This window comes from Orycteropus afer, unplaced genomic scaffold (genome assembly GCF_000298275.1).
Source record: "Orycteropus afer afer isolate SDZICR_OR568_19922 unplaced genomic scaffold, OryAfe1.0 scaffold00145, whole genome shotgun sequence".
Taxonomy (NCBI): domain Eukaryota; kingdom Metazoa; phylum Chordata; class Mammalia; order Tubulidentata; family Orycteropodidae; genus Orycteropus; species Orycteropus afer.
The window spans coordinates 8,443,312-8,454,767 of record NW_006921732.1 but is presented as its reverse complement, the minus strand read 5'-3'; the positions used below and the strand labels follow the sequence as shown (position 1 = coordinate 8,454,767).

The window sequence follows — 11,456 nt, the reverse complement described above, 5'->3', positions numbered from 1 at the left end:
CTCTTCCTTCTCACCCCTGGTAACCAACAAAGAAAGTTTTCTTGCATATATAAACCTTCCTTGATGTTTTACAATAGTGGACTTATACAATATTTGTCCTTCTGTGATTGACTTATTTCATTCAGCATAATGTCCACCAAGTTTATCTGTGTCATGGGGTGTTTCATGGATTCTACATTATTCTTTAGTGGTGCATAGTATTCCACTGTGTATATATGTCATACTTTGGTTATCCATTCCTTCATTGGTAGGCACTTAGGTTGTTTCTATCTCTTTTCTATCGTGAATTGTGGTATGATGAACATTGGTGTGCATATATCTATTTGTGTTCTGACTCTCATTTCTGGATGATAATTTCTTACGTAGGTGAGGAGGAGTGTTTTCTAGTATACAAGTGGCAGGTCCATCCTTAAGGCAGAGGCATTGACACTTTATCCATAATAACAAGTGAGAAGATGGAGAAGGCCACAGATGCAGGTAGGAAGGCAGATGTGGAGATGGGAGCTGGTGCAAGATCTGTCTTTATTGCATCTATTTTCTCACCAAAATGGGAAGCAAAGGATCAGCTGTAAGAAAGGATGGGGATTTTGCGCTACAATTTAAAAAAAAAAAAAAGCATACACACACACACACACACACACAAACCGATGCATTGGGCACAGGGCATTTTTAGAGCAGTGAAACTATTCTGCATGATACTGTAATGATGGATATATGACATCATACATTTGTCAAAACTCATAGGGAGGTACAACATAAATGGAGCCCTGGTGGTGGAATGGTTAAGGCATTCAGCTGCTAACTGACAGGTGGGCAATTTGAGCTCCTTAGGAGAAAAATGTGGCAGCCTGTTTCCATAAAGATTTATGGAAACCCAGTGGGGCAATTCTACTCTGTCCTATTGGGTCATTATGAGTCAGAATTGACTCAAGGGCAGTGAGTTTGGTTTTGAATGCAAACTATGGACTTCAGTTAATAATGTATCAATATTGGTTTATAGAGTCACTAGGTGGTTCAAGAGGAGCTCTGGTAGCATAGTGCCTAAGGCTGGCAGTTCAAACCCACCAGCCACTCCTTGGAAGGAAGGTTGGGCAATCCTACTTCCGTAGTGATACTGCCTTGGAAACCCAAGGAGGGGTCGCTATGAGTCGGGGCCGACTCAATGGCAAACAACAATAGCAACAGGTGGTTCAAGTGTTTGCTCAACTACTAGGTACAAGGTTTGTGGCTTGAACCCACCCAGAAGACAGCCCTTGTGATATGCTTCTGAAAGTCACAGCCTTGAAAATTGTGGGCAATTATACTCTGCACCAAGGAGTCACTGTGAGTCAGAATGGACTCAATGGCAACTAATAACAAACAGCATTAGTTCATTAATTGTAACAAATGCACCCCAGGAAAGCTCCCTGATAGTTACCACTTCCCCTCTGCAATAATAGGAGAAGTAGTGCAGAGGAAAATTGGTATCAATCGGGGAGCTCTCTGTACTTCCTGCACAATTTTTCTGTAAATCCATGGATTTTCTCTGTGAACTTTCACCCAAATCTTTAAAAGGATGGTCTCTGTCAGCATTCTGTGAAAACTGGACATGAACTTGAGCTTCCAGAGTGCCACCTGCTCTCATTGCTCCTGTACGTCAGATTAGGAGCATATTAGGTGTCCTATCCACGGCCCCTTAAGGAGCCCCTGGTAGCCTAAGCCATTTGATTGTCAACCAGAAGGCTGGAAGTTCAAACCCACCAGCCACTCCTCAGAAGGAAAGTTGGGCAATCTACTTCCATAGTGATACTGCCTCGGAAACCCAAGGAGGGGTCACTATGAGTCGGGTCTGACTCGACGGCACATAACAACAACAGCCACAACAACACTGCTCCAAGAAATCACATCTACTTAAAAAAGAAAGGATGGGAGAGAAGGTTTTGGATGTTTGAAGAAAAAGGAGAAGGTCTGATGTAGTCATCTGCTGGCAAGGCAGCACCACATGGGGCTGGAAGCAGGGCTTTGGAGCCAGATGGCCTGGGTTGGATGCCCAGCTCAGCACTCGGTCTCTTTCTTGGTTTCCAGGGCTGCTATAACAAAGTACCACAAAATGGGTGGCTTATAAGTGCCCAAATCTATTATCTCACGGTTCTGGAGGCTAGAAATCCAAATCAACATGTTACCCAGGCCATGCTCCCTCCAGTCTCAAGGGAAGAATCCTTTCTGTTCTCTCCCAGTGTCTGCTAGCACCAGATATTCCTTGGCTTATAGATGCATCTTTACATGGAGTCCTTTATCTTGAAAATGGGAATAAGTATAGAACCAACCTTATAGAGTATCATGAGGATTAAATGAGTTAATATATGTAACATGCTTAAATAATGCTTACAAATTATAGTTATTATACAAACGTTTATTAAAGTAAAAATATATATATATATTGGGAAGAGTGACTAGACTCAGAAGAGTGGGTTTGTAGGACATCCTTGTGTTGCTAATTAAGTGAAGCCAGAAGGCTTGTGAGCTGCTCTCTTGTCCTGTTTGGCCTCTGGGGTGCAGGAGCAGTGTGAATGGACAGCTGGTTTGACCAAGGCTGGGATTTTGCCCTGTGAATACAACAAAAAGTGAGACAAGGGAATTGAAGGTGTGAGCAGGGGAGTGACTGTAAGGATGGACCATGCAGTCTAAATCGTGGGAGGATGAGCAACAGCAGTACTGGCACTATCAAGGAGGATAGGTTGGTAGGTGTGAATGGGACTGAGGAATGCTGGAGTTGGGAGTGAGCTGGAAAAGGGAGAAATGGTGATTAGAAAGAGGGTGTTTGAAATGGAGGTTCTGGAGGAGAGATAGCTACTGGTAGAGAGGTCAAGAGTAAGGTGAAAACAAAACTCAAAATCATTTAACAAAAAAAAAGGAACCAAGTTTGCTGGTCTGATAGAGCCTGGTGGAATCCCTGAAACTGTGGCCCATAGCTGCCCTTCAAGTCTGGAATTGAGCCCACTCCTGTGGCTTCCAGACAGGCATATGAGTTGAACATTTACATTAGGTAGATATACTCCTTGGAGATATCAATCATGGGACAACAGAAGGACTGTGTATGCACAGGGAGACAGCTCAGGGGCAGGAGTGCATGGGAGGGAAGGACGCAGGGAAGAGGTGGCTATGCGGAGTAAATGGGAGGAGAGCTGTTGCTTTGTGGGAGATTACAGTCAATGTCATGAGACAAAGTGTGTGTGAACTGCTGTATGGCAAATGAATTTGCTTTGTAAACTTTCACCCAAATCACAATGAAATTTTTTAAAAATACAACCAACCAGTAAGGTGATGAAAGTGCATGGCTGACTCACTCCTGATAGGAGTGATTGGAGGCTAGGTCTTTGGAGGTGGGGGAACTGAGAATCCAGAACTGAAGGTTAGGAACGTCATCTGTGTGGGTGTTGAAATTGTCTGAAATGATGACAGAACTGGTGCTGGGAAAGGGATAATGAGGTGATGAAATCTTCAGTGGATGAGGGGTGGTGGGCATGGGTATATGCTGGTGACAGGAGCTTCAACATTGAGTATTTATGGAGGGCAAGACCTAGAAGCAGCAATGAGGAGTGAGGAGGACCCCTAACTTACCACAGGCCATGTTGTCCAGGCAACAAGAGGAAGGAATAAATGGTTGTGGGAGAGGAATCAAGGAATCAGTGTCCTTAGGAGGCAGCAGGATCTCAGTCGGAGCACAAAGGAAAAGAATCATTCTGAGAGGAGGTTGAGGATAAGAGGATTGCTAGTGATGAAGGCTGCAGAAGAAAAGCCTGGTGATTTGCTTTCATAAAAAGATTAAAACCAAGAAAACCCTATGGAATAGTTCTCCTCTGTGACACAGGGGGTCACCATGAGTCAGAATCAATGACAGTGGGTTTGGTTTTTGGTTTTGCCATGGACCAGGATTTCCCTAAAGCACAGTGAAGGTTTCAAGAGCTTCTGGCTGCCTAGAGAAGTGGCCAGGAGAGGGCGCCCAAGACCTGGCATGAAAATCCACCAGCTGACTGACCAGGCCAGGCAGAGCCCAGCAATCATGGCTCCCTGCTCCAGTACCAGAGATGAGTCAGGGCCTGTCCCTCTGTTCAGTGAGCATATAGGGAGGCAGGTCAGAGCCCAGGAGTCTAGGGTCTGTGATAGAGGCAGGAGGAGAGCCTCACACAAGGAAGGGATTGGCAAGGAGCTGTGGGAGACCATTTGGAAGGAGGCAACTCGGGATTCAAGGTACAGCTGTGATGGGATGGTATGCTGTGTTGGTGTGCATGGCCCAGCTGGGGAGCGCTGGTACAGGGGGTTGGAAACAGTGGATGGGGCTTGGTTTTAATGGCTCTTGAGACCAGGGCAAGGGGTGGCCCCTTCCCAAGGATGGGGGACTGTGGGGTGGGGGCTCTTCCTCTTTCCACGGGGCCCTTTGTCTGTTAGTTCATGGAGAAAATGGTGGCCATGGGACTTAAACTCTGGTCTTTCTGGCACCCCCTCTCCCTGCAGGTGTAAAGGGAAGCGATGCCAAACAGGTCACTCCATCATCCTTCCCCCCTAGGATCTGGTCTCTGACATCTTCTTGGTATCTGTCCCCATCTCATAGGAACCACTGCTCACTCTCCCATGCCCTGCACCCCCCTTCCCCAGCCTCTGAGCAGCTCAGATCTTTACCAATGCAAATAAATAAATAAACAAAGCAGAACAAAAGCTCCCTCAGTCGACCTTCATTCTCCTACCCAAGACCAAAAAACCAAACCCACTGCCATCTAGTTGATTATGACTTATAGCGACCCCCATTGGGTTTCCAAGGCTGTAAATCTTTACGAAACTAGATTGCCTCTTCTTCCTTCCCCAGAGTGGCTGGTAGGTTTGTCTCTTACAGCTACCTTAAGAGGCTTCTTCCACATCTCCCAGCACCCTCCCCTGGGCTCTGTGTGCACTCCTCTGGCCAAAGTCACCTCAGTCCTGCCTGTGTTTCTCCAAGAGCAGTCCAGGGACAACCTGCAGCAGAACCATGGGGTGGGATGGGGGTGGGATGGGGATAGGAACAGAGGACAAGCCTGTGGGAAGTGCAGACTGTCTGACCAAACTGGAATCTTTAGGAGCTGGACCCAATACTCTGCATTTTGTCAGTTCCCCAGAAGATGCTGAGGCAGCCCCAAGTGTGGAAACCACTGATTTACTCTCTAATGGCATAGCACTAAGGAGCTCTGGTGGTACAGTGGTTATGGCATTTGACTGTTAAACAAAAGGTCAGCAGTTCTAACTCACCAGTTGCTCTGTAGAAGAAAGATGAGGCAGTCTGCTTCTATAAAGATTTACAACCTTGGAAACCTTATGAGGCAGTTCTGCTCTGTCTTATAGGGTTACTATGAGTTGTAATCGACTCAATAGCAGTGGGTTTTTTGGTTTTGGATGTAGCACTGCTTATAGTATCTCCAGGTTGTCCAACTCCACTGTGTAGCCCCCCAGGCCAGTTGAGCCTTGGCTCATGCTGTTCCATCCTCCTGGAATACCCTTCTCAGCATACCTCTTAGGCATCATTCAAGACCCACCTCCAGGCTGTCTCCTCCAGGCAGCACCCCTGAACTTTCCTGTATTCCTACCCCTCTCTCCTCTGCACCAGGGTATAGGGACATTTCTGTGTGATTATCTGTCTCTTGGCTAGGGAGTTCTCATGGCCAAAGCCAACTTTTAGTCCACTTTGTCTTGAGAGAGTAGCTTTGGAGACCAACAAACATGGAGAAGCATTCTTCTGATGAGGTGCAGTGGTGGAGGGTGGGGTTGGCCAGTGAAGAGGCCCATGATGGTGAGCAAGGCCTCAGAGGGACTGGCGCAGCAGCTCTGTTGGGGGGAGCCTCAGGAGGTTGGCGGTCTTATGGAGGCACAGCAGAGAGGATTTAACAGTAGATGGGGAAGAGAAATGACCCTGGGCTAGCATCCAGAACACAAATTCTAATCCCAGCTCTGCTATTAAATCCACTGTGTGACCTTGGGCCAGTCCCTGCCCTTCTTTGAGCCTCAGTTTACTCATTAGTAAGATAGCAACAAAAATTCTGACCTCACCAAGGAGAGGTAAGGCCAAATGAGATGACAGACCTGCCAATGTGTTATGTTTTCACAGCACAGATAGAAGGAGGGGAATGTATAGCATTAGATTTGTCTAGAGGGAGAGGAAGGACGGGCTGTGAATAGTCAGAGGGCAGCACTACCCTTCCACACACACAAACACCACACTCTGCCAGTGAACTGCCCATTTGGAACAAAAGGAGCCCATCGTGTGCACCCAACTTGCATTAAGTGCCCAAGGGTGAAATGAAAGAATTCACAGCTGCCCCAGGGTCCCAGGGCAAGTTGGGGGTGGGAACCCAGAGAAACATGTCATTGGCAGCTTCAGGTGCCACTAGTGTCTGCCCCAGGCCAAAATATTTCCATCACCTCTGTGGTCAGGGTGTTAATGGAGCAGGGAAGTCAGTCATCTGGGCCTGCAAGGAAAGTCAGAAACCCTGGAACCGGCACAGCAATCACTCCCTGTCCACAGAAGTCCCCTCTCTGAGCCTCCCACCTCCCCACTCACAGCCCCCTCCCTGGGCCTCCCTTCTCCCCAACAGAAGTCTCCCCCCTGAGCCTCAGTGGAATTCTTTATTGGTTACCAGGGATGGGGGGGGCGGGAAACACTACTAGATAGGTAGAGACAAGCATTGGTTTGGGTGAAGGGAAAGGCAATATAACAAAAGCGAGTGACCAATACAATAACACCAAGGAAAAGAGAGACACAGAGAGGTGCACAAGAGGTATAGACAACAAAGATAAACTCTTTTACATACACAACACTGTGTTGTTGGTGATAACAAACATTATTCTACAGGTAAATAGATAGGTAGAAAGGCTGAATGATCACGTATGTCTAGGCAAAAGGGAATATATCCATGACAATATATAAGGTTGGCAGACAATCTTTCTACTTAAGTATTTCTATGTGCTGTAAGAATGTCCATACATATTCTAGAGCTAACAAGGGGCAAAGTTATGATAACGTCTTAGCCACAGCCAACCACCCTGAGGGAGTGAGTAGTTGGACCTGTGGGCTCAGGACCATGGTCACAGGGGACATCAAGTTCAATTGGTATAACATACTACACAAAAACATTGTTCTACATCCTACTTTAGTGAGTAGCAACTGGGGTCTTAAAAGCTTACAAGCAGCCATCTAAATGCTACAACAGATCTCTCCTTGTCCAGAGCAAAGAAGAATGAAGTAAATCAAAGATATATGAAAACAATTAGTCCAAGGGACTAGTAGACCATTTGATCCTCAGCCTATATGACTATGAGACCAGAAGAACTAGATGGTGCCTAGCTACCACTGTCAACCATTCAGAGGGGGATCTATGTAGGAGACCCTGGATAGAGTGGGAGAACAATGTGGAACTAAACTCAAAGTCATTAAAAAAAAAAAAAAAAAACATTGACCAGGTTTACTGGTCTGATAGAGCCTGGTGAAACCCCCCAGACTATGGCTTTTAGTTACCCTTCAGGTCTGGAATTGAATTCACTCCTGTGGCTTCCAGCCAAACAATAGACAAGCATATAGGGTGAATATTTACACCAGGTAGATACACTCCCTAGAGCGATCAATCATGGGAGAATAGAAGGGCAGTATTTATTTGCAAAGGGAGATAGCTCAAAGGGCAGGAATGCATAGGAAAGAAGGATACAGGGAAGAGGTAACTACAAGGAAGCAGTGGGAAGAGAGCTGTTACATTGTATGGGGAATTGCAGTCAATGTCATGGAACAAAATGTGTATGAACTGCTGTATGAAAAATGAATTTGCTCTGTAAACTTTCACCCACATCACAATGAAAATTAAAGAAAAAAAAAAGATATCCAGCCTTGGAAACCCTAGGGGGCACTTCTACTCTGTCCTATAGTGTAAATGAGTTGGAATCCACTCGATGGCAGTAGTGAGTAGGTTAAGCAATCTCCATCGCCTGTGCTGGTCTGTGATGGTGCCCTGTGTCTCCTCCAGAGCAGACTGCGTAGTTCATCTCTTGTAGTAGCCAATGCACATCAATGGCTAAGAGCAACCCTACTGGGCACAAAGAAGCTCAGGTATGAGAATCTGGGTCCCTGAGGCAGCACAGTGGGGCTCTGGGCTTGTTTGCTGAACAGAGAATCAACACCATTGCCCTTGGGCATTTTCTTTCCTTTGCTTTCCACCAGGGTCACTTTCAGAAAGCTAGTCCTAGGTTTGTTGTGGGAAGAGATGACTTCACGCAAACCTGTGTTTATAGCCAATACAGGTGCTGCTCACCTGCCAGCTCCACCTGCTGACCCCACAGCTGCCCCTCATCCTTCAGCCTCAGGCCCAGATCCCACCGCTGAGGCAGGGTGCCACCTTCTCTGGCCACCTGCCTGCCACTGGCCCAGAACTTGCTTGGCAGCAGGCAGGCCAGTGAGAAGGCCTGAGGGCCTAATCTCAGAGTGAGGACAGACGTGTCCTTGTGTGAGCTGAGGGACATGCTGAGGCTGGGAACACTGAGTTTGGCCTCAAAGGCTAATGTCCAGTGAACTTTGGGTTGGAGGAGTCGGTGGAGGGCCTTTAAGATGTGTCAGGAACAGCCACGTCTGCATGACTGAGTCCCAGCACCTACCTCATGGCTATGCTGGGGACCATGTTCTGTTCATCTCTCCTCACAGAGCCTTCGTTTTTCAATTGTTTCACTGGACCATACCTCCCTCACAAGGTCAGAATCACAACTATTTTGGATGGGATCTTTATAGGTCAAACCCAGCCTGTTTGAATGTGCTCTCCAGTATACCCTGTCATCTTCTTCTTGTTGTTGTTAAGTGCCATCAAGTCAGCTCTGGCTCATAGTGACCCTATGTACAACAGAAGGAAACACTGTCCAGTCCTGGGCCAGCCTCACAATACCAGCTATATCTCAGCCCATCACTGAATGCCTTCTGACCTGAGGGGCTCATCTTCCGGCACTATATTGGATAATGCTTCAGGGCTGTGATAGTTGGAGCTGTGTGTCAACTTGGCTGGACCCCAGTTCTGTGTGGTTATTCCCATGTTAGGATCAGATGACTGTGTTCTGAGTGGCCAATCTGCCAAAGGGGAGTTTCCCCAGGAGTGTGGCCTGCTTCCAGTATATCTAGGAACACCCTGGGAAGAGAGACATTCTTCTGTGGATCGGGATTCTGTTGTGCTGCCTACAAATGTCCATGAGTGAGCAGTTCACCGTTCGGCCTGGAGATCTTGGATTCTTCATTCATTAGAGTCAACAGCCGGTATACTGCCTGCCAGCCTTGAGCTCCTCGGCCCCTGCAGTTGCAAGAGCCAGGAAAAGCCTCCAGCTTGACGTTTGATCCACAATACATTTAAACAGAAAACTACCACTAAGAAAAGGATCATTGCAGGAGATCCTGGATAGTGTGGTAGAACAATGTGGAAGAAAACTTAAAAAGAACAAAGTAACCTCTGCATGAGGAATGTAGCCCTGTCATCCCTGTAATTCCTCACTGTATCCTGAGAAAATTACTTGGTGAGCAATTTCAGAAAACAATGTAATTTCTGTTTGCTTGTGGGTATTATTTGCTGCCTAAGAAGCCAAGTCTGAAAGAATCCTCAGAGCACATGGTTACTCAAAACAAACCTTGGGATTATGCATGTCCTGCCTGCAGTCACACACAGAGGGTCTCATGGTTGTTTCTTGACTAGATGTACCCCATTTAATAATTACTTTGTAACTTAACAAAAAACAACTTTAGAAACATATATAATCTCCTACCAATCAGATGTCCCATCACCTAATTTTATAACCATTACCTAAATGTCAACCAATCACTGGATTTTTCACTGAATTTCCTTGTATTCTCTCATATAAACTCTCTAAACTGCCTCCTCCTTGGATCATTTAGTTCAGAATCCTCTGGACTTTGTGATTCCCTATTTACAAATTGCTTACCCCTCAATAAAATCTCTTTACTTTTAATTTCAACCAGACTCTGCTATTTTTGCTCTATTACAAGTTAAAAGTGGGGGTCCTGGTGACTATGACTCAGGGCCACATGGTTATGAGTCATACCCCAGCCACCACTTAACCAGGTGGTCAAAGCAGCAGAATCAATCCTATAAGCGTTTTAACACACAATTATGTAGGTATTCCATTCGTGGTTCTCTCCCTGCTTCTGTAGTTTCATCTGTGACAGTGATGGATCAGTCTGCCACCAAACATAATCTTGTGATGATTTCTTTTGTTCTCTATTGTATATATGAAAACCACCAGCCTCATGCTGACAGTTTCCCTTATCTGGATGATTATGTCTGTTTTGTCTTTGTTATTTTTAAGGCTTCATAAAAAGGTCTCTGTAGAATATGTTTGAATCTGGGATCTTTTCCCCCTTGTTTTGGTCCCCTAATGCCACTCTAACAGAAGATAGCACAAATGGATGGCTTTAACAATAGGAGTTTATTCCCTTACAGTTTAAGAGACTAGAAGTCTGAGTTCAAAGTGCCAGCTCTGGAAGCTGGGTGAAAGCCCCTCAGCCTTGGGCTTCAGCTCTGCCTCTTGCTTCTGGCCCACCAAAGCTGGAGGGGTCTCTTAGCTCAGGCAGCTGCTGGCTGCTGAGGCTGACAAACTCAAGGTTGACAAATAAAATCGCACAGTTCAAAAATTATCAAGCAACACAGTAAGCCACTAATTCAAGTCCTTTAATAGTCCCAAAAATGGCAGATAACATGGCAAGCCATTGAGATGAAGACTCAGCCAAATGCAGGGTCCAAGCATGCCAGAAGCTCCAGAGACCTTTCTCAAAGCATCTTCTTCCACACTGGAAGCAGACCACATCCCTAAGGCAGCTACTCAGCTGCTCCAGTAGATTCACCATGGAGTTGATTACTAGTCTCATCATGGTGTGTTATTGTTGTTATGTGCCATCGAGTCAGACCTGACTCACAGTGACCCCTCCTTGGGTTTCCAAGGCAATATCACTATGGAAGTATATTGCCCAACCTTCCTTCCGAGGAGTGGCTGGTGGGTTTGAACCACCAGCCTTCTGGTTAACAGTCAAGTGCCTTAGGCACTATGCTACCAGAGCTCCCCATCCCATCATGGGGAATAACTATATCCAGTTGCCTAGCCACTCACCTGTAACCCTGGGGCTGACTGCTCTTCTGTCTGGGTTCAAGGCTTTTATCCCCTTTCTCCTGCTCCAGGGTTACAGGTGAGGAGAGACAACTCAGGGATGCCCAAAGTAGCAGGCTGGAAGAGCAGGAGAAAGGGGATAAAATCCAGGAAGCCAGAGAGAAGAGCAATCAGCCGAAGGGATTAGGTGAGGAGGGGAACCTCAGGCCCACCCAGAGTAGCAGGCCAGAAGAGCAGGAGAAAGGGAATTAAAAGCCAGGAAGCCAGACAGAGGAACAGTCAGCCACAGGGACCCAGGTGGGGGTGATACGAGA

The 11,456-nt window shown here is 46.5% G+C and overlaps 1 pseudogene; it reads left to right on the top strand.

Moving 5' to 3' along the window:
- LOC103201278 overlaps positions 1-8,448 on the top strand; it is a 43,744-nt pseudogene extending 35,296 nt beyond the window's left edge.
- Positions 8,449-11,456: the final 3,008 nt, after the last annotated feature.